This window comes from Choloepus didactylus, assembly GCF_015220235.1.
Source record: "Choloepus didactylus isolate mChoDid1 chromosome 11 unlocalized genomic scaffold, mChoDid1.pri SUPER_11_unloc5, whole genome shotgun sequence".
NCBI lineage: Eukaryota > Metazoa > Chordata > Mammalia > Pilosa > Megalonychidae > Choloepus > Choloepus didactylus.
This window is the reverse complement of record NW_023637582.1, coordinates 645051-669901: the sequence shown is the minus strand read 5'-3', so window position 1 is coordinate 669901 and position 24851 is coordinate 645051.

Here is a 24851-nt window from a genome sequence, read left to right as displayed (position 1 = left end):
CATATCTTTTGAGACACATACAATTACATAGCCAAGAAGTGCAGCATACATGATGTAAAAAGTAACTGAATAGATCTACTTACAGACATGAGACAAATTGTCAAATTTCAAAGACAAAAAATAATCTGACAGCAGCAAAAGAAAATGGATCAGTCACATACAAGGGAAGCTTGATAAGACTATGTGTAGATTGATTAGCAGAAACCATGGAGGTGACAAGGGAGTGGTATGATATTTTTAAGACACTGAAAGAGAAAAACTGCCAAGCATGAATTCTATAGCCAGCAAAACTGTACTTCAAAATAAGGAATAGTTAAACATATTTCCCGACAAATAAACACTGAACGAGAGACTGACTCTACAAGAAATTATAATTGAAGCACCCCAGGCCAATAGGAAAACACATGAGAGAGACTTTTGTAGGAGAGTGTAGAAAAGAATATACTCACTAAGGTTAGAAAGAGAGGAAAATGATATTACATACAAAATTCAAAAGACAAAATGTAGATTACTGCCTTTACAGTAATAACATGAAATGGTAATGGAGTAAACTCCTCAATAAAAAGATATAGATTGGCAGAATGGATTAGAAAACAGGACTCATCTATATGCCATCTACAAGAGATACACTTTAAACCCAAAGATGAAAATAGGTTGAAAGTGAAAGGCTGGAAAACTATATTTCACCAAAAAAATATCCAGGAAAGAGAAGGGATAGCTATACTATATCATACAAATTACACTTCAAATGTAAATCAATTAAAAGAGACAAAGAAGAACACTAGTTATTAATAAAAGGGGCAATTAATCAAGAAAATGTAACAATCATACATTTTATACACCAAACTACAGTGCCCCAAAGCACATGAGGCAAACATGGACAACACTGAAGGAAGAAGTAGACACCTCTATAATAATAGTTGAAGACTTCAGTATGCCACTCTCATCAATAGATAGAACATCTAGAGAGATGTTCAACATGGAAACAGATTTTGAATAATGTGATAAATGAACTAGACTTAGATATTTACAGAACATTGCATACCAAAACAGCAGGATATACATTTTTCTCAAGTGCTCACAGATCAGTCAGAACTATGACTGCAGTGGATGCTACATTTTGGTTCACAAAGCAAGTCTCAATAATTTTTAAAATAAGAATATTATGCAAAATACTTTTCAGATCTAATGGAATGAATTTGGAAATCAATAACAGGGAGAAGGCTGGAAAATTCACAAATATATGGAGGCTAAACAATAGTGGGTCAAGGAAGAAATTACAAGAGAAATCAATAAATATCTTGGAGCAAATAAAATTAGAACACAACATATCAAAACTTATAGGGTACAGCAAAGGCCATGATCAGAGGGAAATTTATTGCCCTTGACACAAATAATAGAAAAAGACAAAAGAGCTAAAATTGAGGAATTATCAGCTCACCTAGAAGAGTTAGATAAAGAACAGGAAACTTTCCCCCACAGAAACAGAAGGATATCTATAACAGAGATTAAAACAGAAATAAATGAAATAGAGAACATGAAAACAGAGCAAATCATCAAAATGAGATGGTTTTTGAGAAAATCAACAAAATTGACAGACACTCAGCTAGGCTTTCAAGGATAAAATAGATAATCAAATAATGAAAATCAGAAATGGGAGGGGGGACATAACTACTGACCTTGAAGAGATAAAGGAGATAATGAGAGGACATGATGAACAACTGTATCCTAAAAAACTAGACAACTTAGAGGAAATTTACAAACACTGTATGTACCCACAACACAAAACAGTTGTGATGAATTATAATCATATTTTCTACATTAGCAGTTTTACACAAATAGGTTAACTCCATAATGAATTTGTTTCAGACCAACTGACAGCTAGTCTTAAATGTGATGTTTAAATTTGGTGCTTTCCTAATTTATACCTGTCCCTTAAGTAAGGTTTTAAGTTGGAATGTCAATATTTCCTCATCAGAATGATTAAAGGAATCAAGAATGCAATGGCTTGGTGGTTTAGGAAGAACACTTGGTGATGGTGGGGCTTACTAAATTTGGCTCCAGCATGATACTGAATAGTTTGAGACATAAAAATTAAGCTGGAAATTGATAAGCTTGATTTCCAATTTTGAATATTTGGAAAATGTACTTTTTTCTTCCCTCTAATGTGCACAGATACCATGTAGCTGTTGATGTGTAATTAGTATGTCCTCTTTCTGTTTTTCTTTTGAACAATTTTCATCTGGGAATTCTAGCACTTGATCTTCTATTAACCTGTTGTTGGTTCTTACTAACATTTCTTGAATGGGGAACTGGAAAGTTTTACCCTTCTCTGTTGCCATCTTCAGGTTCTTTTTCACCTTTCACTCTGCTTTTCAAATTACAGGATTTCCACTACCTATCCTCTCCCTTGTGGCCAAGCCCAGGATAATAGGTGGTGCTTTCTGACAGATACTTTTCTTTGTCTGAATGCAGACATTTTCATGGGCTGATCTGCTGGGTTCAGTCTAGGAGCTGAAGCAAATATTTGAGATTCCTCAGCACACAAATTTGAGGGAAGTCCTAGCAACTTCAAGCCCAGAACTGTGACTGCAGTGGACCCTACTCAACATTGAAGCCTTCCTCCCTTTCTGGAGAGATGAGGCATGGAACAAATAAAGCCCAAGAGCGCCAATGAACTACCTGCTGATCACCCCATCATCCACGGACATGTCTACCACAATATAATTTTTAATATTTTAAACTGTTATCTCTGGTGATTTAACCCTGGCTCAACTATTCTTTAAGTTTGTATCCAGTTAGTGACATGATTGAGATTTCCTTGATGGCCAAGAACTAAGTAAAACAAACAAACCAATGTCAGAAATCTCTTTCCCAGTCTTTGAAAAATGGCTCTGACTGGTGCCATCCCCCAGAGATTAGCCCTCCTATCAAATAGATTAACCCAAGGAAAATGTGAATTTCAGGGACCACTTTATCTATTCTGAGGCTGTGTCCTCTCTAGGGCTTATGCTACCTTGTGGCCTAAGGGTTGCTTCATTTACAATAATTGCAATAGCCTGTCTAATACCTATGAAATAGACTTTCTCTTCCTCTTGGGTGTTATATTGTGTGACTTAAAGCAGGTAATACATTACTCCAGGCCAGTTTGACTCGTTTTCCATTAGCATCTTTTGCCTGAATGGCAGGCTCTGGGTGGGTGACTTAGAGGAGTTTCCTTTTATAGTTTTTTAGGCTGCCACCCTATAGACTGCTGATGACAAACAGGAATCCCAGTATATGCATAGAGGTTACCCTGCTTCCTCTGGGCCAGGTCCAGGGACCCACTTTAGAATGCAGGGTAGCTCCACCCAATAACATCCAGTTGAGGGAGAAGACAGCATGTGATCTCCCCTAGACAATACAATGCTCTGTTTTTGCTATTTGTTCAATAATTCTATGGTGTCACAGCACCCTACTGCATCTAATTTCACCATAATTTTCAACTGGAAGACCTTACATATACCTTTTGGAGCCCTCTCAAGTTCAGGAAACACTGATGCAATTAGATCTGAATTTATTTACATGCTGTTATGTTTAATAAGAGAAACAAACTCAATAAGAAATGTCATTCAGAGCAAAGATGTTCCAGTAGAGAGAAATAGTTCTGGCAATGTATTTCCAAATGAAACTGGAAGAAAGAGTGAGTAAGAAAGAAAGAAGGATATATAATGCATATGTTGTAGTGAGTAATCATTATTACTTCCTGAGAGCCAGAAATTACTTCTAATTTAGACTGCAGTATTGAAAGAGACCAAAATATATGATGCTTCCAAGTACTTGGTAATGTACTAAATTTGAATTTGATTAAAGTCTACAAAAAACATTTAATAATTAGGTTCATTTCTCTCATTAACAAACATATTCACACACATAATCATGCACACCCAAATACACACATAAACACATGCAAAATCATACATATATGGGTTCACACAAGCCTGGCCTTTTTCCAAGTTAGACAGTAAGTACTTATAGGGACTTCTTTTTATGTAACTTATTTAACCATTTAAGTCATCTCAAAGAGTCAAACTATCTGAAGGCCTGACATCAAATTTAAACCTCTAAATATGTTAACTCTATTTGTATACATGAGATTTTGTTGGTAAAAAATGAAGAAACTTCTTTGATACCACAATCTCATTAGGCTGGTGGGAGGACTATGCTGCCTTTACAATAGCAGAAGTTTTCTCATAATTAATCCTTAGGGAAATTGACCTCTCAGCATTGTCTTTACTTAATCATACTTCCATGCCATTTGAATTATTTCCTATGGTTTCTAATATATATGTTTGCAAAATTATTTAGACATTCTGCATCCATGTGTTGTCAACAACCAGTCAACATTTACTTCTGGTATGGGGCAAAAATATTTTGAAAACAAAAGAGAGAGTGAAATAATCAGATACGTACTCAATTGAGTTGTAAGCTTTAATCAAAGTCATGTTTTTTTCCCAAAGGTTTTTAACAGATTGTATAATCAATACATTAAACCAAAGTATTTTGAGTTTCCTATGTGAGGCTGGAACCATAGAAAATAATGAGGATTTCTGGAGAATTGACACAGTTTTACTCTAGAGAAGTTTTCATGTGGAAGTTGATAACATTAAACATTAGATGAAAATGGAGGGGAATGGAGGCCTGGAAGCCCTCTCTGAAACACTGAGTTAACACAAATTTACCATTAATTTGCATTTAACCATAATTCTTCATTTACAAGCAATTTACCTGAGGCTATTTAAAAATCATATTTGTGAATACATTCCTAATTTTATACAATATCAGAAAAAAGTTTTTTTGCATATATGTTGTTTTGGATTCACGTGGTTGCTACTAGAATCTCACACAATATTGTTGCTTTTTGGGGGGCTGCTTGTCATGAGACAAGGATTCATTAGAACCACAGAAGATTAATTTGCAGTAACTAAGACTAAGGAAATCTAGTCCTCATGTTCATGGTAAACAAAAAAGTCTAAAATGTTTACGTATTTATGATTGCATCAAAATTTGATTCATGCCTTCTTATGTCACATGCAGTGTAGTTTTTCCTACAAACTGCTGTCAGGATATTTAGATGGCTAGAGCAGTGATAAAGAAAGCAGAATGTGTTACCATTTATAAAATTGTGTTTGTAATATGGGAATATTTTGGATGACAATGATAGTGCAGCTTTACAAAAAACACAAGACACAGCTACTGAAATACTAACACACAACCTCTGGTGTAGGAAAACAACCCTGCATGTTTGAGCAAAGTTACAATGGAGGCCTAGTACTTGCAGGTATATTACATATCAGACATCTTTTGCATCACTCCACACTAAGAGGTTTTGTTACATTCTTTTAATTCTTTTTTCCTAAAATGAAACAAACTCAGAATATAATAAACTTATAAGACAGAGGAACATGTGTTACTTGGATATTTGGCATTGACTCTTTTTCAGGTAACAGCACAGGTCTCCTAAATAGAAATGTACTGTAGTCATCTATCAAAGCACAGGTAGACACTGGGTTGTCGGAAGATATTACCTTTCTTGGAAATCATGTTCATAAATATGAGGGTAGAACCTTTAAACTATTCTAAGAGGATACACGTGAACTTGGAAAGAGGAATTTCTGCTTCCAAGGGCAGATCAAAACCAACAGATATTAGCAAAGACAGTCTTGAAATGTTGTCTATTTAGTAGAATTACTACATATTTCTTTTCTTCTATAAATTGTAAAACCTATCACAAAATTCTTAATTCTCAATTAAATAGTATCTTGAAAGTGATAGCCTATGGTGTTTTTTAAGCCATTGTTATGTTCCAATCATATTACACATGTTTTGGATTTTCAATAACATGTATTAACTTTTATTTTTTCAGATAGAAAAGTTGAAGCACAGTAAGTTGAAGTTATTTGCACAAAAAATATACCTACTATGTGCTTTAACCTGGAATTAAATCTGTATCTTGCCTTCAAAACCATCAATATTACACTCATTTCTATATGAGTTCCTTGATAAACCACAGTTACAAATATATTCTACCTAATATATCTAAATAATTATAGAGTTTATTACATGTAATGAAGTTTAATATTCATTCACATAAGTTACCTTCTATAAGGATATAGTTGAAGTTTAAAAAACTCTGAGGAGTGTCCTTATATTAAAGAAAGTCTTATCCACTTACAAAAATTAGACACCATAAAGCCAAAAAGAAATATAAATGAAGAAAAATAAAAACTGGATTCTATATTTTTACAACATGCTCAACAGCAAAATAAAATATATATTTTTTTCTGTAAAATACATATACTTCAGATTTTCCATTGCCTTTCCACCTTTTCACCCCTGGAAAAAGCTAAACCTGACATCTTTAGGTTGACATTACCTATAAGTCAGTGCAGAGTGGTGGACAATTAAAGAGCAGCAACAAAATTTGAGGGCTTTAAAATGGATTAAGAAATAGGTATTAATGTATTGTAAAGATAATGGCTACATGATATGACAATGATATTAGCATGGTTGAGTTATAAAAAAATGAGATTGAGCTAACATGGCAATATTTTATCAGTTAGTTAACTGATATCCATAAATGTTCATTTACTGAGAATAGAAACCTAAATGGGAAACACTTGGGGAGATCTTTTAAAATGATATGGCCATCTTTATTTTAAAGTAAACATAATCAAAAATTCTAGTCTTAGATCTTAGGCTCACATGATTTGGGTATAAACCCATTGTAAGAAGCATTGTCTTTAAACTTCACTGATTCTACTATGAGACTTGTTAGCAGTTGATATCTCCCCATGACTCTTCACATGGCACCCTTCACTTCTTTGTTCCTCATGCTGTAAATGAAAGGACTCAGCACTGGGATGAAGGCCGCATAGAACAAGGAGATAGATTTGTCTCCCTATGCTGAGCAGAGGGAATTTTGTCTCATGAACCTGATCAATCCAGTTCAAAAATACATGGTGACAGCAATTGGAAGAGACAGGAGAACAGATGGAAAATGCTTTTCTCCTGCCCTCCATTGAGTCTATTCTCATTACAGCCACCAGGACGTGAATGTATGGGGGATAATGAAGACAAAAGGGAATAACAACATTGCAGCACCTCCTACCATCTTTATGGTCTCCTGCAGGGTGGTATCACTACAGAACATGTGAAGAATTATGGGAAATTAACAGAAAATATAGTCAATAATGTAAAGACCACAGAATGGAGTGATTATGAAGTAAATAGTAACTACTGAGGCAAAAAAAGCTGATGGTCCAGGTCCCAGAGCCAGTGCCAGGCACACAGAAGATTTCATGATAAGCAGGTGATTCAATGGGTAACAAATGGCCACCCAGCAGCAATTCACAGCCATCACTGTAAGCAGAAAGCATGTGGTTGCCTCAGGGAATGATTTGATGTAGGTTTGGGCATGCAGAAGTTATAAAAGATAACTTTTCTGGTTTACAATAAGTTAAGGAGGACCATGTGGACCACAAGTATGCTAAAAACCATGTTGATAAAGGGCAGATGACAGAGGAAGTAATACATGGGTGTCTGGAGACAGAAATTAAAAAAACCAATAAGAAGATGACAGCTGTTTCCAAAGAGATTCAACAGTTAAGCCAGAAAGAAGAGGAAGAGAGGGTTCTCAGCCTGAGAGAGATTGGAAAATCCCACCAGGATGAACTCAGTGATACTGCTGGTATTCTCATGTTCCATTCTGGCCATTGAAATTTGCTAATTTAAATTAGAAGGATAAACAGAAATACTTTTACATGAAAACTATGAGCTTGAATGAATTCCATTTCACATGAACTACAATGCTGATATCAAATGATTATTACATTTAAAAACTATTGGTAAACTTTCATTGGACAAATATTTGACTTAATATACTGGAGAAGTACTACATACACCTACAAATTAAGGTATATATTCTACATTTACCTGTTTTTGAAAAATTATACAATAACTTTTTATTTCAAAGTTGAGAATTATACCCACTTCTATGCATTATTTCAAAATATTACAGAATATAACTCTGTATTTAATCACATTATTTTTACAGGCCCCAATATATAAACTGACTTGCTCAACATTACAGGAAGAGGAAATGGTGATTGAAAATAACTTACTTCTCCTTGTAATACAGTGAAAATCAAAAATTATATTATATTTAATGTTAATCAAGTGAAATGTTTTTTTTTCCATACTTGGCCCCTAAGGAACAAAACTATTCATATAATAAAAATGGAATAATACACAAAATTTAAATAATTTGACTATTTGTCATCACCTCAATATTAATTAGAAGAATATAAGTAACCCAAAAAACAATCAAACTTTTAAACTTCTAGTGATCCTTTTACAAAATATGTTCCAGTTATTTCAAAACCAGGCATTTGGTCAATTTTAAGTGCATTATGAAATTACCTTTATGGACTTATGTCTCATATATGGAGAATACATATGGTGATCCATTTTATGTTTGATATAACAAAATTCTTGAATTAAATTTACCAGGTTGAATTTGAGTGGGAGAAGTCTGGTTATATAAATTGCAGAATAACACACACCACATATATACCAAAGTCTGCAATTATTAACAAAATTACAGTAAGTAAACACAAAAATAAAACAAAGTAATATTTATGAGATTATAGAAACACCAATGAACAAAAATGAAAACATGGAGCTTTATGTTTGCATGAAGCGATTAAACTCCCTGTACCCTATTCTTCTCTCTTTTTCCTTTTCCATTCCTTCCTCTTAGTTCTGCCTTATATTTCTTTTTGTGTCATCTCTACATTGACATATATGGAAAAGGCTTTTCCTACATCCTGCTCCACAAACTTATGAACCACTAACTCTACATACTGCTTGCTTTCCCTGCTTGTATTCCAAAAGCACAAGGTGAACATATTATATGATTTACAAGGCAAAGGGGCAGAGAGAGCAAGAGAGTGTGAGAGAACACAAAATGTAAACTTGGTGATTGAGGAAGGAAGTAAGAGAGCTTAGGAAAGGAAGAACATTTTACGTACTTACCCAGTTGATATTAGGAAATATCTTTATTCGTATTGTGGTCTGTACTGGTTATTGATAAATGAATTTTCTTGGAAGAGTCAAACTGCCAAATCTCCAACTAGAAATAGATAGATAAGAAACATGCACACTTGACAATCACTAGAACTCAATATATTTTACAGAATAATCTTGGAAATGTTCTATTGAATTCCATGAAGTTATGTTGAAAAGAATGATACAGATATGGCCTAAGGTAAGAAAAACTTGTTCCCCTGATTTGACAAAATTAACTATAGTTTACAAATTATTGGCATTCCCCTTATTCCTTTCCTTAATTATCCTAACCTTATATTACAGATAGAGGAATTGAGATGAAGGATAACATAAACAAATATCATTTTCCTGGTGTTTAAATCTAAAGTGGAGACTTCAATGAGTTGAGTGAAACCTATTAAGAGAGGGAAATTTTTAAGTTGGACCCCAGGGAAGCTAGTTAACGTCATGTAAAAATGAAAACAAAAATAATTTAAGTTCCATTTATTGCTAATGGCGAAGAGTTCATTAACACAAACTATCACTTCCTATTTATGCTGAGATTTGTTCACACCTTTACTTCTGGTAGAAATAACTCAAATCAGAATTTCTCAAGATAATGTATAAGTAGCACCATATATTTTATTAAGTACAAATTTTCTTACATGAAATTTTGGAAAATAATTTGAAGTCAACAATATTATTCACAGTTGTCTGCTTATACTTCACTCAATTTGAATTCATAATATACATTCTGAAAATATAAAAGCAAGTTTTATCAAAATGTTCTTATGTTTATATAAATTAATACTCTTTTGACAATGTCCACCCTGGTAAAATTACTTTCATTGTGTTTTGTCCATACATTTCCATCCTTGGAATAGTACTACAGTGTCCGGCACCGCCCCACTCGACCCCTGCTCCCCGGCCGGCGAGGGGAGAAACAAGGGATGGAGAGAGAGAGAGATGCAGACCACGCAAAACTGATCTGGCTGGAAGTCACGACTCGAGCCACACGGTGGTTGTGAGAGCAATTCTTTTACTGAAGCTAGACAAGCATTCTCTGTTACAGATTACCACGCGTGGCAGAGTGCCTCGCGGGAGAACAGCCTCGATGCGGCCGTCAGGTATGGCTCCTTGTGGGCTGTCTCCCCGAGCTCTGCCCGGGAACTTTCTTATATACAATGATCACAACCAACAAACAGGCACCACGTAAGCGTGTACAATAGGCTAGCAGCAACTGCTGCTTCTAGCGCCATAATGCGGAAGCAGGACTCGAGCGCCATCTTGGCTCACTCGATGGGAGGGGTGTACTCTAGGAGCAGGCTGAAACAGGACGCGAGCGCCATCCTGGCTCACTCGATGGGAGGGGCGTACTCTAGGAGCAGGCTGCAGAATGCCCACTAGGCCCTAACCCGGAAAATGGCTAAGAACGGCTCTCCACATCTCCCCCTTTTTTATTTATTTCAGCCCAGTGTCTCCATTGATGAGTGTACTCCCGTGGGCCTGAACGACCCACTACATGTTTTGGTGCTTTGGGGAGTCTGGACTAGGCCCCTGCCATTTTACGGCAGAACCTCTGGCACCGACCAGAAAGCTTACCTCATATAGAGACCGGAGAGCCCGTGAGCTGGAAACAACGTGACTCTCCCTACAGTACTTCGCCTCGTAACTGGGGAAAGACGATTGGGGCAGGAGAGTGGCAACCAGCGTCAAAGGCGTCACTAGGCATCTCTGTGCAATGGCCAGAGCCCCGTGTGGCCACAACCGGGACCCCGCCTAAGAGACTCGCCTGAGACAAAATTTGAGACAGCTGGAGCTATATGCTATATCCGGGATATGGCCATGGACCTTGCCGCAAACCTGGCCCCAGAGCGCCCCACCCCGAGTGGCCGGGACGGGGATCGATCAGTCTAGAGCCTGCTGTCCATGTGAGGGAGGAGTAAAGGGGTTAGTTCAGCAGGGTGGGGGCTCAACGTTGACAAGGCGTTCAGGCGATTGTCAATGGCTTCGCTGCTGCGGGCTAGGCGAAGGAGAGAGGGTCAAAGTCCAAGAGTTCAGAGAAGCCGGAGCTCGAGGTTGGTATGACGTTTTGGCGACCGAGAAGGGCCTCGTGGTCGGCGGGTTGACCGATGGCGACGAGGTCGCGGAGGTTTGGCCGTCATCTCGGAGGAGAGGTCATCAGAGGTGGCGAGCCGTTGGTAAAAAATAGCATCCGTTTGTTTCCTTACAAGCTGGACAATTCTGCGGATAATGCAGGGCCCTAAGGTGAGAATTAGAATAATTAGTAGTAGGGGGCTAAGAAAGGGGAGGATATATGGGAGGACGGGAGCGAAGAAACTGGACCAAGGACCGGTAGCCTCACGATCTCTTTTGCGCTTTTCCAGTCCCTCCCGGACTTTCTTTAGGCTGTTCTCTGCGAGACCTGTAGTGTTGGCATACACACAACACTCTTCTCCTAGGGCGGCACAGACGCCTCCCTCTTTGAGAAGCAGAAGATCGAGACCTCGGCGGTTTTGGAGCACCACCTCAGATAGGGAGTTGAGGGAATTTTTAAGATGAGAAACAGCGTCTTGTAAGTGACGGATGTCTTCGTCAACAGCCGCCCGGAGGTGAGTTAGGGCGGAGCTTTGACTGGCTAAAGCGGCGACTCCGGTGCCAACGCCCGCAAGACCTAGGAGGGAGGCAATCGTGAGGACGGTGATGGGCTCTCGCTTTTGCAGTGGAGCAGGGGCTGCAGTTTTTTCCAGGCGGAGGAAGAAGTCTTCCTCGCTGTGGTATAAAACCCTAGGGATAAGGATAACTAGGAGGCAAGTTTCTTTAGTTGTATTGAGGGTTTGCACATTAAGGCAGGGGGTAAGTCCTGTAGAGGAGCAGAGCCATTGGGAGGAGTTGTGGGGAGCAAGAAACTTAGCAGAGCTCGTGGGAGACGTGTAACTGGCGCAGGCTGTGAGGTTGGGGGAGTTGCCTGAGCGAGGGCGGATACACTTTCCTGTATAAGAGATTGAATGAAAAGTTAGGGGGACAGTAGTGACATTCCATTTGCACTCCGAAGGGCTGTCCTCTGTGCTTTCTGAAAAGGAGAGGTTGGAGGCAACTGGCTCATACAGAGAGGAGGAGGCGGAGAGGCAAAGCCAACAGGAGGCGGTAAGCTTGGGGTAGGAGACATTTAGTGAGGTGAAGGTTGCTTGGATAAGGCTGAAGAGGGGAGAGGAGTAACGAGAAGGGGGTAGAAAAGGTTGGGGTGGTGAGGTTGGCGATGCGTTGTTTGTAGCTGAGGTGCGTTTTCCGGATGCGTTGCTTATAGTTGAGGTGCGGCTGGAGGGCTGTGGAAAAAAGGGGTTGATGACTTTATTGGGGCCAATGCCCGAAGATGAATGTTGAGCTGCTTCCTTTTTTATGAGAATAAGGGATCCCGGATCGGACCCCGCTAGATGAATTCGGAAGCCCCAGGTTCGACCCATAAGCCAAGACGTATCGGTAGGGTCTTGTACGGTGAGCATTAGCCTTTTAGGACAAAGGTACCTGTCGAAATAGCGATTGCCTGGATTTAGGCAAGGATAAGGGGTTACTGTAAGCTTTAGAAATTTGTCAGGGACAGCAGGGTTCCAGCCAGTGGCTAATGTTTCACACCCCCAGTATGCACAGTAGTACTCATAGGGGGAATTGCAGTATGATTTTCCAGGATTTGAAGATGGACACATATAATAATCTTGTATATTTAGGCTGCCTGGATAACCTCTAGGTTTTGGATTAGGAGGGGGGAACAAATCAATGGCATTAAAAACAAAGGAGGGGGCTCCTGCTGTGGTATTACAAAGAATTATCTTGGAGTCTTCCCAACGCGCAAGGATCCACTTCCAAGGCTGGTGGGGATTGGCCTGGGTAGAAGAGGCGAGGGTAAACATGACCATTAGAAGGGAGGCAATGCTTGGGTAGGGGTTGGGATCACCGGTCCTCCCCCTGGACGACGGGGAGGCGGTCAGGATCATTCTCATCATCTTGCTGGTCATCTTGCTGATCGTCACCAGCGTTGAAGGTTGGGTCTCTTGTGTCATATTGGGGTTTTCCCAATTGGTCGGGCTGCAGCTTCTCAGTGCTCTCGGGCGTTGATACGGTTCTCACCAATCTTTCCGGAACCCACACTGGTTGACGTCCTGGTTCCTGTGGGAAGACACAAACAGAGCCTCTGGCCCAGCTGAGCACGGGGTCAGGGCCTTTCCATTGCCCCGACAGGACATCCTTCCAACAGTCTAGACCTCTATGCTGAGGACTCGGGGTGGTGTGTTGCAGGGCAGGTGTCATGCCCTGTGAATTTTCATTTAAGAAATTATACGTGAATAAGGCTACAGACAGTTGGGCCTTTGGGGATAGGCCGTGACCTATCCCCTCTTTCTGTTTTTTGAGCAAGTCTTTCAGAGACCTGTGTGCTCTTTCAATGATACCTTGCCCTTGAGGGTTGTAAGGGATTCCATGCTTCAATTGCACTCCCATATTATCACAAAATTTTTGGAAAGTTTTACTGGTATAAGCAGGTCCGTTATCTGTCTTTAACATTTTTGGCTTGCCCCACGCTGCCCAAGCGGCAAGGCAGTGTGCAATGACTTGGTGGACTTTTTCTCCTGTCTCAGCGGAGGCAAACAATATTTGAGAACACGTGTCTACTGACACATGCAGGTATTTGATTTTTCCGTACTCTGAATGATGAGTGACATCCATTTGCCAAATGTCTCCTGGGACGAGACCTCTAGGGTTAACTCCCACAGATGGGATATGCTGTTGAGTAACACAATTTCCACAGGCTCGGACTATGTCTCTAGCGGCCGCTCGCGGTATACTAAACCGCTTAGCCAGGGTACCTGCATTGATATGAAATTTGGCGTGGAACTCTCGGGCTTGCTGATAGGGTGTCAGCATGGGGAAGACGTGTGGCTGTCGAGTGGCCACATCTACTATGTGGTTTCCTTGGGCCATGGGGCCAGGCAAACCTGTGTGGGCCCTGATATGAGTTATGTAAAAAGGGTGTCGCCTGGCCCATATGACTTCCTGCAACTTAATAAAAAATGTCCTTACTGTAGATGAATGCCTAATAGTGCCCACTGCCTCTAGTATCCGTACAGAGTTTACAACATAAGCAGAGTCCGAGACAACATTCAAAGGCTCAGAGAGGCTTTTCAGAACAGTGATGATAACCTGTAGCTCTACCCATTGAGGCCTTTGTGGATGGAAGAGTACTGTTTTGGGAGTGTCCCCCTCGACACAATACGCCCCTGTGCCGGAGCTGGAGCCGTCTGTGTACACAGTGGGGGCATCCGCTAGCGGCTTAGGCGAGGTCACCTTAGGAAAAATCACTGGGTGCCGAGCGACAAACTGCAAGAGGGGAGCTTTAGGGAATTGATTGTTAATGCTTCCGAGAAATGCACACCGGAGGGCGGCCCACTGATCGATACATCCAGTGAGTACCTCAAGCTGTTGGGAGGAATAAGGCACTCGGAGACTTCTGGGTTGTTGGCCAAAATGCTGTACCGCTCTTCTAACACACTCCAGGGCTAACTCCGCAACCGCTGTAGGATAATGCTCTAGGACCTTCCGGGGGGAAACCCCAGGGTGGATCCAGAGCAGCGGTCCTTGCTGCCACAGCACTGCAGTGGGCTGTGATTCTGTTGGCAGCACGCATGCCTCAAAAGGCTCATTGGGGTTTATTCTTTTCAGAGTGGCGCGACTGAGCGCTTGCTCTACCCGGTACAATGCTTGCCTCGCCTCGGGGGTAAGGTGTCGGGGCGAAGTTATGTTTGAATCTCCTCTCAACAAATCGAATAGGGGCACCAACTCAGCGTTGGGTAATTTCAAATACGGGCGGATCCAATTTATATCTCCCAAGAGCCTTTGCAGATCATTCAGAGTGCGTATATTGTTTAATCTGAGAGATACCTTCTGGGGGGAGACATGGGTAGGCGTGAGTTTTGCTCCCAGGAAAGTGGAAATGTCCGTCATTTGGATTTTCTCAGGGGCTACTTCCAGGTTAGCTTTTCTGAGGTCACAGACTAAGTGCGACAATACAGTCTCAAGGATTGCAGCATCCTTATGGGCTAGCAGAATGTCATCCATATAGTGAATAATTTTCACATGAGGGAACTGTTGCCGGGCGCCAACTAACTTGGTGGCAACATACAGCTGACACATGGTAGGACTATTAGCCATACCCTGGGGCAGGACCGTCCATTCAAAGCGATAGCAGGGCTCCTCTTGGTTACAAGAGGGCACAGTGAAGGCAAACTTAGGGGTGTCTTCGGGGTGGAGTGGAATAGAAAAGAAACAATCCCTAAGATCTAAGATGACAACCGACCAGTGCTCTGGCAACGCTGAGAGGAGGGGCAGTCCCACCTGAACTGGTCCTAAAGGCTCCATGCAATCATTAATAGCCCTTAAATCATGCAGCAGTCTCCATTTTCCAGATTTCTTTTTGATTACGAATATAGGGGTGTTCCACGGTGACGTGGAGGGAGCGATGTGGCCCTTTTCCAATTGTTCTGATACTAAGGCGTGCAACGCTGCAAGTTTTTCCTGTGGCAAGGGCCACTGAGGCACCCACACCGGAGCCTCGGTTTTCCATTTTAGTTTTATAGGTGTGGGTGGGAATCTCTCCTCAGTGGCCCCTAGGAAAAACCCAAACCTCGTCGGTCAGACTTGGGGGCAACTTGTATAGGCTCCGCACGTCCGTGCAGTGAAGCTCCTAAACCCTTGCCGGGGGTATACCCCATTTCTTTTAGAAGTCGCTTAGAGGTTGGGGAGTAACCGCTAATTAAAGTAACGTCCATTTGGGTCAGGATGTCTCTTCCCCACAAAGACACAGGCAGGGCTAATACATAGGGCTGGAAACTGCCTTGGTGTCCTTCTTCATCGGCCCAATGAAGGGCAGCTGCACTGAGCATGGGCGCTGAAATTTGGCCTATTCCTCTAATGGGCTCTTCCGCCCTGCACGTCGGCCAGGTGGGGGGCCATTCTTGTTGTCTTATGATAGACCGATCGGCCCCTGTATCGAGCAGGCCTAGGAAAGATCTGCCTTGTACCTTAATAGCCAGCATGGGTCGAGACTCCAGAGACATATGGAGGCCCTCAAAAACTTTTCCTGAAGACTCAATTCCTTTATCCCCTCTCTGTCTGATTCTGCTTGGAAAGACTGCATGTAAGCTGGGTAAGAGCAGGAGCTGCGCCAGCTTATCACCTTCTGCAATGACTAAGGCGCCCCGCTGAGATTGAACCATAACTTGGGCACGGCCTGTGAAATCTGAATCTACAAGTCCTGGTATAACTGTTAATCCTCTCAGGGCCGTGGATGCTCTCCCCAATATGAGCCCTACAGTACCAGCCGGTAAGGGCCCCTTGAAGGAGGTCCCTACTAACTGGACACCCATGGAGGGGGTTAGCACGAGTCTGGAGGTGGCACAGAGGTCCAGTCCTGCTGAGCCGGGGGACGCACGAATTTGATCGGATCCTGTGTTGTCGAATGGCATGCAAGGGGGTCCGTCGAAAGGGCGGACCCCCTCTTCCCGTTTTTTGGAATCTGCTCGGGGCGGTCAGAGAGGCGTCTACCCTGCGCATCGAAAACCGATCTACAATCTTCTGCGCGGTGGGAGCCTTTGTGGCAACGGCCACACGGCCTGGTTACTGCACCTGGTTCGCCAAACCGTTGAGTGGCAGGGGGCTGACGTCTATTGGGACATTCTCTCTTGAAGTGCCCTGACTGGCCACAGCCATAGCACCCGTTAGGCTTTGCCCCTAAGGCTCTCGGGCTCTTTGTAGCCACCTGTAGGGAGCTAGCTAGCATGGCAGCTAGACCTGCATTAGTTAACGGGCTGCCAGCATCTCTGCAAAGCCGAACCCAGTCCGTCAGCTGTTTTCCTTTGTTTTGTGCTAAAATAACTTTACACTCTTTATTACACTGCTCAAATATCATTTGTTTAACTACAGTTTCTGCCACCCCTGGATCTGAGAAAATCCTCTCGGCTGCAGTCTGCATTTTGGCTACAAAATCCACAAAAGGCTCTGTGGGGCCCTGATGAATATTACTGAGCGAGGCTTGGGCCTCACCCTCACCTGTCAGCTTTTTCCAAGCTCCCACGAAACAACGGAAGATTTGGGCATAGACCTCTTGAGGGTACCGCGTTTGATTTTGGGCATGGGCTCCCCTCCCCAACAGCATGTCTGTATTCCACGCGCCATGTCTTCCCGCTGCGTTCCTAGCCGCTTGTTCCTCAGCTAACTCTTCAAACCACGCTTTCCAATCTATAAATCGGCCTGGTGGCAAACAGGCACGGGCTAACTGAACGATATCTGCGGGCGTATGATTTAGGGCGGAGAGGTTTTCAACCATGTTCAGGGTATAAGGGGCATTGGGGCCGTACTGATGGACGGCCTGCCTTAGCTCTTTCAAAAGTTTGTAATCATACGCTTCATGTTGGTTGTTACCTTGGTGGTTAATAATAACCGGGAACATCTCTGGGGATGGTTCTGACTTAAGTGGTTGGTACCCACCTAGTACACCAAAAGGCCTAAAGGAGAAGGAAGGGACCCACTGCCAAAAATGCCTCTTTCCACATTCAGATGAAATGGGGCCTAGGGGACTTGAGTAATCAGGTCTCTTTCCACATTCTGTGGAGTAATCAGGTCTCTTTCCACATTCTGTGGAGTAATCAGGTGGGGGAAACTGCTGTGGAAACCCTTCCCCCGGCCCGCCCATCAGGGTTTCCGGGTCTGGCAGCAAAGGATAATTACATCTACCGGGCATGGCCACTAGAGGGAGCTCTCGGCGAGGCTCCTTGGTGGGACCGCCCAAGGCGTCAGTCGGGGGCTGGGGTGCAGCGGTAGACGTGGGCGGGGCGGAAGGCCTCACGGGTGTGGCGGGGGGCTCCCCCCAATCAATCAACGGACGCTCTTCCGCTTTCTCGTCGGCATCGCTATCTGACTCTGACTCGGAGTCACTGGACTCCGGCAGCTTGCCCTTATAGGAGCCGTCCGCTGACGAAACTGACTGGGTCTCTTGGAGCGCGCACCGCGCCTCTTGCAAGGCGGAGGACGGTCTAAGGCCGGCAGCTGATTCTAGTTCAAGGACCGCACGGACGGTCTCCCATACAGGTACTAGAATCGGGTCCACACTCACGCCCGTCTGACGTGCTCGATCTATGTCGCGACCGAGTTTCTTCCAAGAGGGCAGACTGAGGCTGCCGGTGGAGGGAAACCAAGGGGCAAGAGTTTCAACATCATCGAAAAATTTCTGTAGGGAGCTTTTCTTAACTGAGATACCCCTCTGCTTCAGGAGGGTTTTTAAAGGAGCCAATAAAGGCGAACTTCCAGACTGCCCCATGCTTGCAGTCGGCACTGTACTTCAGTCACTCGGAGAGCTCTTCCGAGTCCCCCGGGGTCACCTGAAAACCCACGGGCCCTAACTCTCAAGTAATAAGACGCACTCACCTTCTCGCGTTGATCAGGCGCGGGAAGTCCGCCGTAAGCCCGATGCGCAGCGCTGCTCTCCTCACGGAGGGACCGTCGAGAGCGAGGCAGGAAGAGGAGCGCTTCCCCGTACGGGCCACCACTTGTCCTGCGCCGCCCCGCTCGACCCCTGCTCCCCGGCCGGCGAGGGGAGAAACAAGGGATGGAGAGAGAGAGAGATGCAGACCACGCAAAACTGATCTGGCTGGAAGTCACGACTCGAGCCACACGGTGGTTGTGAGAGCAATTCTTTTACTGAAGCTAGACAAGCATTCTCTGTTACAGATTACCACGCGTGGCAGAGTGCCTCGCGGGAGAACAGCCTCGATGCGGCCGTCAGGTACGGCTCCTTGTGGGCTGTCTCCCCGAGCTCTGCCCGGGAACTTTCTTATATACAATGATCACAACCAACAAACAGGCACCACGTAAGCGTGTACAATAGGCTAGCAGCAACTGCTGCTTCTAGCGCCATAATGCGGAAGCAGGACTCGAGCGCCATCTTGGCTCACTCGATGGGAGGGGTGTACTCTAGGAGCAGGCTGAAACAGGACGCGAGCGCCATCCTGGCTCACTCGATGGGAGGGGCGTACTCTAGGAGCAGGCTGCAGAATGCCCACTAGGCCCTAACCCGGAAAATGGCTAAGAACGGCTCTCCACACTACAGCATACTTCTGCACTTCAAATGATGACTTTCATGAATTTTCCAGTCAAACTTTTGCATCATGCTCTGAATTCTTTAGGAATTGCTCATCATGAAGTCTTGTATCCATTTTCTGTGATCAAGACATTATGCAATATAAGTGTGGATAATTCTTTTGTGAAAAGTGTATGACATATTGAAAGGTAAGTGCATTGACAATTAAGAGATAATTAGATCTCAAAAGTTATTTCTGTCTGTGTACACATATGCCCCAAAACAATGTATCCCAGGGAAAACAGTGACCTCTACAAAACTTGGATAATTTAATAGACATTGAAATTTCAGCCTTGCCTCTATTAATGGCTGTTTTACTGTTTTTATAAATTATTATGGTGTATTGGAAGAAAGTTTCAACAATTTTCAAATTAAAGCATAAACTGCATTTTCTTTTTACCCATTCCCTTTCAACACAGGAGATTTGAGCATCTGTTGTGCTCCAGTTGCAGCTAGAGGGAGTGTAAATATAATCACACTTTACTAAAAATGCTTATGAATTTTACATTCTAAGGGGGTAAATACCTTTAAAATGCATACATTTACTGTAATTATATTACAGTGTAATGAAATATCATACAAAGTGCCTTTGAGTTGAATGTACATGAGTGATTGCAGATGCCATAGGTGCAATCACTTACTGATGAAGTGAATCCATGAAATATCCCCATAGTAACAACCAGACCAGAGTTTGCTTGGCCAAACTGGATGCTATAACTGCCCATTATGACACATGAACTTAACATTTATAGTTGGGGTATATATTGACCTCGTCTACTTTTTATCTTTCATACATCTATTTCTATCTATCTATTGCACTTAGGGATGTTTCATGTGTGTCTTTGGTTATAGGTATTTTAATAGAGGTATTTCATTTATTCTCCCCAGTTTGAAATTTTATACTAATCTTTCAGGTTAATAGTGGAGAAAACAGCTAGCCCTATTCTTTTTCTTTACTCAGTTTAATTGAAATATATTCACATACCATGCAATCATACAGAGTGTACATTCAATTGTTCTCAGTAGCGTTATATAGATGTGCATTCATCACCAATATTAATTTTTGAACATTTTCATTACCACACATACACAAATAATAAGAATAAAAATGAAAATGAAAAAGAACAAATAAAGTAAAAATGAATACTGGGTGCCTTTTTTGTCCCCATTTTTCTACTCATCCATCCATACACTGGACAAAGGGGAATGTGGCCCATATGGCTTTCCCATCCACATTGTCACCCCTCATATGCTACATCTCTATATAATTGTCTTCAGGTTTCAAGGGTTCTGGGTTGTACTTTGATAGTTTCAGGTATCCATTGATAGCTATTCCAATTCATTAGAACATAAAATGGGTTGTCTATATTGTGCATAAGAGTGCCCACTGGAGAGACCTCTCAGCTCCTTTTGGAATCTCCCAGGCACTGAAGCTTATTTTGTTTCCTTTCACATCCCCCTTTTGGTCAATATGTTCTCCATCCCACGATCCTGGGTTGAGATTCCTTCCCAGGAGATATAAGCCATGCTAGCCCTATTCTTAAGATATGTATTTCAAAAAATCTATGGGTGAGGTAATCAAAAGCTTGTCAGAAGATAGAGATGCTAAATGAGTCTGAGCATGACCATTGAATAAATGGAAAAATCCTTTAGAGGACCACTCCTCATACCTGCATGTGGTATCAGGCATGTATTCCCAATCCAAAGGTAACCAGCATTAATCCTAAAGAAAGAGAAAATGAAAATAGAATTGTGAGGTATTTATGACTCTTTCTCATACACTTATGGGATTTATGGGACTCTCAGATGCTCTCTTGAGCCTTAATACCAAATCAATTCTAACTGTTTACTAGTTTTCATAGATAACATTATTGAAGACATGGATTCCTTATAAATACCACTAATCACAGGAAACCCATAATGACTATATCCAAGGGTAATGAAGTTTGTGTGCTAAGATTAGTCATCAATGGGGAAAGGAGGGGTGATTAGACTTTCTTAGGCCTTTTTGATACAGGCAGCATTATAGGGGAAGGCAAAACTATCTTTCAGGTTTTGGAACACTTTCCCAAGCTCAACTATTAGTGGGTCTTTGGGGCCACTAAAATCTCCATTTTATGTCCCCTATGACTTAGTGTATAATTGATAATGAATTATCTGCTAGACTTCACCTAAAGTCCCTATGAGGAATTGCTGCAGGTGGAGCCATTTTAGTGGACAAATGAAAGACTCTGAATTTACCCAGATATGTTTTCACTGACCCATGGGCAGTAACATCAGCCTGGTCATTTTTTTCAGCTGACTGGCAAGTCTCTGAGTGGCATAAAAATCAAGGCCCCTGTGGGGACAAGATATATGGATGAACATAAGTTCTCTTTAATAAATATTTGTTTACCCATGTGATTACTCAACAGAAAGAAACCTATGCTGAGGAGTGGAATATAACTGAAAAATAGATCATGATTCTCAGGTAAATGAAGAGACAGAATTGCCATCCACCCTAGAGCAAGTTGATGTACAAGTGGAAGTACAATCTATCACCTCCTGGATCCACAAGAGGGTATCCATGGGATTCAGACATGATCCCAACTTGAGCCTGCATGTATGGACTCTCATTATCATCAGAAGTTCTGGAATAGAATGATAAATCTGTCCCACCTGATAGACCCTGCCCAGGGAGAGATTCCTGATCCACTGGGCCAGGACAATCTTAGTAGATAGACTACATTAAGCCTCTCATCACATCCAGAGTGTAAAACTGAAATGAAATTGACACTTTCTCCAGGTTTGGTTTAGCTGTTCCCATGAATTTCAAATTACTTAGGCCTTACTACCCAGGCTATAGAAAGATATTTGTTTCCTGTTTGGGTTTCCAAAATGTTGCATCTAAAAATGGCCAAAAATTTGAGATCCAAGCTACACATCAGTGACCCAGTCGATGGACATCCAATGAACTTTCCTTATTCCATATTACCTACATGCTACAGGTGTGATTATCTTCTTGGACAACTAAAGACAGGTTTCAGTGACTGATTGGTGGGGATAAGATAACCTCAGTCTGGATTTCCCATCTCAGGTGATCAGCCTAGGGTCTCACTGCAGTACTTTCCTAAAAGGGCACTTCCTATCTGTGCCTATGTTTGATCAAAATGTCTGTCCCCCTAATTTAATTGTACAGCTTTCTTTGTAGTTATTGGTAATCTGTTCTTCATGGGGGCCCTCCAAGGGCCTTCCTTCCCCTCTTGTGTGACAAGAAAAACTTAAATAGATATGAGACTAAGGTAAATAATAATTTTCAAGGTGTGAGAAATCTTGGGCTTGGCTTACACACAATTTTGCATTATATGTAGGTACTGCCTGAAAGTGGATAGCTGTAGCATGGCAGACTTTTTCTGTATCATTCCTGAAGGACATTAATGAAGATAAATTCTCCCCATGAGCAGAACAATGTATTTCATTAGTATGGTCATAAATCATTTATAGTCTTCTGATATACTACATCAAATCTCAACATGTGGTTGTTTCTTAAAAATAGTTGCAACTTGAAACCTGCCACCATAATGATGAATTTTCACATCCTGCCAAATTTAAAACCATTTATTTATTTAACATTTGGAGTGATCTCTTAAACATTATTGATTTTGTAGCAGCATGAATTGTTTATCTGGAGAATACTGGTTCAAAGGGTGATGAAGATCTTATGATTATGACATATTTCATTATATAGCACCAAAATAGATCACATGCATTATGACAAACAATGTGTTCAGGAAAGTTTTTAAGCATTTGGAAGGTGACATGCAAATGTGGAGAATGCAAAAATTCTGAAATTTTATTTTTCACTTGAATTTCATATATTTTCTTAGCAACTAATTCTGTTAGTTGTTTCCATTATATTGATTTTTGAGACAATATTTGCCAAGAAACAGTTTGAATTAACTATAGTCCATCTATAATATTAATACATATTTCATTCTTATTTTTTTCACCAGATCCATATTTGATTCTTCAAATTGGTTAATGTATTTACTGTGTTTGCATTCTTTTATATTCCTGATTAGTATAGGTAGGAATTAGCCAGATTGGTTGAGCATGTCAAAGATAATCTTTTGGGATTTTTTTCCTTTACTTTTTATTTTTGTTTTTCTGTTTTATATATCATTGAATTTTATTCTTTCCTTTCTATTTTATACCTTCTACTGTTTGTAGAATCACTTTTATGTTTTCATTTTCTTTTGACCTTCCTCCTTTTCTAGTTTAAGCAGTTACATTTAAATTTCAGCCTGTGCAATGACTTATTTATAATTCAAAAATGTTTATGTATTGTATTCTGATTATAATTCAATCCAAAAATGCATTTAAAAAGTTTTTCTTTGATTCCTTTTCTGACTCCCAGATTGTTTAAATGTGGTCAAATAATACATGCTGTATAGTTAAGTCATTTGAATTTATATAGATTTGTTTAATTGCTCAGAATGTGTCCCATGGGAAATCCTGATTAAAACTACATTTGTATTGACTGAACACCTCCAGAATGTCTAAAATTAACAAGTCTGACAACAGCAAATGGTGGCTTGCATTGCTTAACTTAAACTCCCATGCATTTTTATGATCATGTGAGATGTTATATCATTTTATATGTGTCAGTTTAACCAAGGTGATGAAAAATATATGTCCAAAAATAATTGTTTAAGAGTACCAATAATAATTTTTCTCATAACTTATAAGTGGATATAGTGCAGATGTCCATCAAAGAAAATTGGCAAACATATTGTCAGTATATATAGGATACAGTATCACACCAAATTTTTAAGGAACATGCCAAAACATTAATGTCAGTTTCAATAAAGGGCCATGAATTAAAGAGTAAACATTACATGACATAATTTATACAAACATGTAGAGGAGGATAAATGTACCTACTGCAATATAAATGAATAAATGCACAGAATGCTAGTTGCCTTTTGGAAGGGAATGTCAGAGAAGATACTCTAGAATGGGCCAAGGAATCTCTCTGGGATGATGGTAATATGACATAGCATTTAATATTTGGGGTTACACTGGTTTTATATTCATGCAATAGTATTAATTTAAGTGTCCTATTTTAACAGTTTGCAAATGTTGCTAAAACTAAAAGAACTATATTCAAATAATTGAATTTGTCACTGATATGAATCCTGAAATGCTTAGAATTTAAGTTAACTGATGTATGAGTAATATTTTCATGTGCAAAGAAATGAAAAAGATAAAGATGGTTACACACATGGAAAGAACAGCAGGTGAATAGATATATGGTATAACAATTATGACTAAATATCCATTTTAAAATATAAGACAAATCTATGGATATATAGATATTTACTTTGTAAAGCTGTATTATTTTTATGTCTTCATTTTCTCCTTAAGGAAATGAGTTTTTAAAATAGCAAATTATTAACACTTTTAAAGATATATATCAAGTCCAATCAAAATTATAATACCATTTCTAAAGAATTTCAAATGATGAAAAAAAATTTCACATGATGCTACTTTAAAGTATCAAAACTTAGTATTCTATACAACAATATAAATAGTTCAATGT